This window comes from Sesamum indicum, linkage group LG15 (assembly GCF_000512975.1).
Source record: "Sesamum indicum cultivar Zhongzhi No. 13 linkage group LG15, S_indicum_v1.0, whole genome shotgun sequence".
Classification (NCBI taxonomy): domain Eukaryota; kingdom Viridiplantae; phylum Streptophyta; class Magnoliopsida; order Lamiales; family Pedaliaceae; genus Sesamum; species Sesamum indicum.
In genome coordinates, this window is record NC_026159.1 from 218,182 (window position 1) to 223,534 (window position 5,353).

Genomic DNA, 5,353 nt, shown 5'->3' on the forward strand with positions numbered 1-5,353 from the left:
GATAAGTCGTAAAAGCGATTTCTCCATTTGGGAATATGGGAAAGGCGACTAATTAAGGTCATAATACTGTGTGTTCTTGCTCGGACTACATTACATGTGGCTAACACTTAAAGGATAACAAGTGGTGCTTTGCTAATGACACTTCCATGTCAAGGACGCTTTTTTAGACTCTAATTCTCTTTTAGTGAAATTTTTCCATGTTATTATTAGTTGTTATAATCCAGCTTTTTATGAGTTCTTGTTTGGATTATTATCGCTATCTCATTGATGATGTTTAAAAATTTTATTTTATTACAGTAATTTCATTAATTCTATACTGGGTTGAATTAAGTCAATACGTATATAATGATAATACTAATCGGACATTGACACACAATCAGATGGCAAAAGAGTCTGATTAAGACTACTAACTTACAGGTTCTGTAATGCCGTCTATGTGAATTTATACCTACATACATAAGATATTAACTGTTAGATCACACATGATATTATTGTCATGTATTAATCCAACAATTCACGAATTATGTATAGCATACTGACGCGTGCCTTCAATCAAGAAAACCTCCGTATTACTCTATATACAATAGAAAAAATCGACTACCTACACTTTATTGATCAGTTACTTAAAATACACATGATATCATTCTTTCTACTGCTATACTATATATGTATACTTCCCTCAAGGACAAGAGTGCATACAAGATTTAAAACAGTAGTTCAGATTAGATTAATTAACCTTAATTTAGGTAAGAAATTAAATTCTTTTAAATGATCCTAGAATAGAATTCTTTTGATGAAACTTTTGTGGGAAGTGTGCAGCTCTCTGCAGTGGTAAAAATAGAGATTGATGAACGAGACGAGTGGTGGATGGATGGATATTAATAATTATCCAAGTTAGGAATGAGTCATGTAAGGGTTGATGAACTGTTAATAGGTTAAGCCTAGACAAGAGATGATAAAGCAGTACAAGTGATTTTGTCCCTTCCTGTCTTAATTTCCTCTGTAGACTTTTGTTGTGTGGATAAGAATCAAGAGCGAGCTCATAACAAGTCGGTCGTGTAGTGCTTAAACCTAACTCCATCGATGGCTCTGCTCTTTCCTTGCTTTAATCATCATCAATATTAATTATTCATGCCCTCCCTAATTCTCTATTTCTTCAAACTGCTCTTAGATATATATATATATATATATATATACGTGGTAAAAACACCATCATTACTACCCATCATTGTTTTTTTCTATGTGATCACTACGTTGTCATTTCCTACCTCATTAATTCATCACTCTACAGTCTGGTCCCAATGATATATCAATTATATGTAAATACTTACATTTACTACATTTATATTTACGAGGTATGTAATTCACGTTTACTATCACTAATTTATAATATTAATTGCTGCTGAATTGATAGGCTTGAATTCGAAACAAGAATTTTAAATATAACTTCATAATAAAAGAATTCAAAATTTATCACTATTCAATAAAATATAATTCGAATTTTTGTTTTTTCTCCTCACTCATAAGACATATTCAAATTCAAACCCAAAACCTCTCAAAAGAGATTTTGAAACTCAGACCACCAGATTGTCCCTTAATGACAAAACAAAATTTTCATGTTTAAAATTGAAGAATTTCAAAGATTTTGTGACTAGGATTGGTCGAACCAAACGTATCATGTATTGATTACTTTTCTTGAACTATACACTAATCATACAATAATTAAACTATATTTGCCATATAATCATTTCAAATTTGACCAAATATGATTTAGATTAACATTTCCTTAGAAATTTATGACCCTAAACTATCTATAGTATTCTGTCGAATTTAAGTATTGAATAATTTTCGCTAGGATTTTTAGTATTTTTTAATGCGTAATAATGTGAAGGTTAAGTGTTCATATATACTACCTTTTATTAAATTAAAAGAAAATTATTTCTTTAGTCCTTTAACTTTATCTGCTATTAATTTTAGTCCTTTAGATTTATTTATTTTAATTTTAGTCCAATAACTTTCAAAATTACTTAATTTTGGCCCAATTTCTGAAAATTTTACCCTTATACAACTTTTCAAGCAATTTTAGTCCATATATATCCATTTATTTTGCATCTTGTAGCTAATGCTAGCATAAAATGGTATAAAAATCTAGATTTATTAAAAAAATACTTATTTATATATTACACTTATAGCATTGGGATAGATTATTAGCCTTTATCATAAAAAAGGCAAAAGAGTCCTAAATTACGCTAAAAGACCAAATCTACGCAAAATTGATAGATAAAGGACTAAATATAATATTGTCAAAGACAAAGGACCAAAATGAATTCAAATCAAAGTTATAGGACAAAAATTTTCTTTTTTCCTTAACTTAATATCAACTTATCTAAACGGACACGATCAAATTCATTGCATTATCTAATAAATTTTCAAATGTCAAAAGAATAATCCTGCATATATGCAGATTATTAGTAGAAAAAATAAATATTAAAAAAAATTGTCAATATAATGCCGTAATCTATAGATTACATGTCTGTGAAATTCTACAAGATTGCTTGGAGAGAAAATATTTAAAGAGGCTACATATATATATATATATATATATATATACATACATACTATGCGGATGCGGCAGTAGTGGTTGAATGCAATGTACTTAGTTTATTCTTGAAAGAAATGAAGACCAATCACAACGCAGAAAACAATGAACGAATATAGAAAGTCGTTTGTCTGGGCATGTTTACCACGTCTTGTCACGACACTACTGAAATAAAACTTGATTTGGGTACTCCGTCTTTCGATTTCGGTCAAACCTTTTGCTTTCTTTAGTAATACTTTAATAACAATTTCTCCACATTCACACTTACATTACCCTTTCTCATGATCTTTTTATCCATGTTGCTATATATTATTTTGACATTAAGTATTTAAGATTTGATTTAGATGATTCTTTTTTCTTTTTTTAAATTTATTTTTGAATAATCCGTTATCATTAATTATAAATCAAAATATTTGGCTTTACAGGATCTACGTGTTGGAAGGATGTGATTTCTGATCAGTCCTACAGAGCTATTAAGTCAACCCTATTTAATTAATATTTGATGCACGGCACAAGAGGAGGAGTTGTTGTTTTTATTTATTTTTTTTCAATCATGAAATTGGAAAATTCTCGATTTTTTGGTTGTTTATACTAAAGTTGACTACTGTTTTGGAGTCGATTGTCAAGTGAAATGAGAGTGTATATAATCATGCAGTTGTTTTAAATTAATTGAGGAAGCTCCATTATTTATATTGTTGTCCCAAAGATAATTATTTTTTTCCTTGATTCTTAAGCCGCTTTTGCGTATAGAAAGCGTAAAGGTTTTTCTATGTAGTCGCGATGACCACATGAATTCTTTATTATATGTTGACTCCAGAGATAAATTATAATTAAATGGAATTCACCCTAATTACATGTAAAATAACATGAAAAATAAGTGTATATATATATATACTTAGACTATATATAATCAAATTTTGGCTAAATATTGTTACTAAGAAATGGAATTCAGGGATTAATAATTAATTGGAGAAGCAGAAGCGGGAGCGTGAAGAAAAGCTTTTAATTTATGAGTACTAACATTTTTTCCCTTTTTCTTAATTTCTGGAAAATCTTAATTGTTTTACCACAATGTCAAGACTTAGACATTTAATTCAGTCAATTAGTCGTACGTTGTTCTTCGATTTGACATATATAAATGGACCTGTGGTCATTAACTCTTGGTAATTAATCACATCACTCTAATTCATATCGCATTCAGCATGAGATGTGAATATTTTTTCGTTATTTTTCTTATTCAATTAGAGGATGGACTCAAGTTTATTTTTATTCTTATTTTATTTCTTTTTTTTAAAAAAAAAGACCCTTTATTTTTCTCATTTCTTATTTTTCTTATTCATTTGTTTCGAAAGTAGTAAATACATTATTACATCGACCAATTTATGCAAATAAACTGACGTAAAGTGAGACAAAGACATTCAAATTCATAACCTCTAATTTATTCGTAAACTCTAACTTTAAATTACTAAACAAAGACATTATTAATGAAATCATTAATTATTATTCATAGCAATTCACTTAATTTAATCATTGGCTGGTAATACACATATACACGTATCAGCCAGCATTATTTTGTCCCAAATTACATTTGTCGACATATGAAAATATCTGGGGCCGAATTTTCATGTTATGTCGATTCCCATCATTAAATTTTGATGTTTATATTAATTATATATGTATTATATAAATTATGTATATATATATTACGTGAAATGCACATGAAAGCACGTATTTGTAGTTATAGATCGACTTGTGATATATTATAAAGAATATATAAAAGAATATCTTGCAGCAATGCACACTATCAGAAAAGAAAAAAAGATTGATATAGTTAATATATGTAAATATTTATTTATTTATGTTTTTATGTATGTCCCCTTCTGACTATTATATATTATAATTCTAACATTCTTTTTTCATGTAATTTTTTTCCATTTTTGATCTTTATATTTTCCCATATTATTTAAGTTACGTACGAATATACTTTTAGCATTTCTTTTTTCTTAATAAAAAAATAATAATAAGTTCAGTTGTGTTTTTATTCGCGGTAAATGAATCGAGTCAAGCTGCACATCACATTTCAAACTTGTTTGATTCATTACTGAGCTGAAAAATATGTATTTTGAGCTTGATTTGATTATTGATTGAATTAAACTAAAACAAGTATTAAGTGAATCAAACAAGTCGGGGTTGAACTTAAAAACTTCTCAAAAAAAGAAAAAGAAAAAAAATTCAAATTTAGTATGTAAATTTAACGAGCCATGTTTGAAAGAACTTTAATCAATCAATTTTAATCAAGTATCGAGTAAATTAATTTATTTTTTTAATACTATATATATTTCTCCAATATCGCTCAATATAAAGTAATTAATTAACTCAAACCAGTATATAATGTATTCTTGACTCGTGAAGGTTCACAAACCGTGTTTTTAATGCATGGATGCATACATTTAATTGTGGTTAAGCTATTAGATTAAGACCCTAATTACAAATGACAAGACAAATTAAGTTAGGTGAAAACCTCAATTAGTATCTATCTCTATCTCATTTAACTCGTAAAAAAGAAGTCTTTTACACAATCTATCTATAAATTGGGCACCAAACTCCATTATTTTCTTCGAATATCTACCATAACTCTTCTCTCTCTCTCTCTCTCTCTCACACACACACACACAAACGCACACACACACCCCCCCACACACACACACACCCACACACACACTCCCCACACCCCACACACTCAACAACTATAGG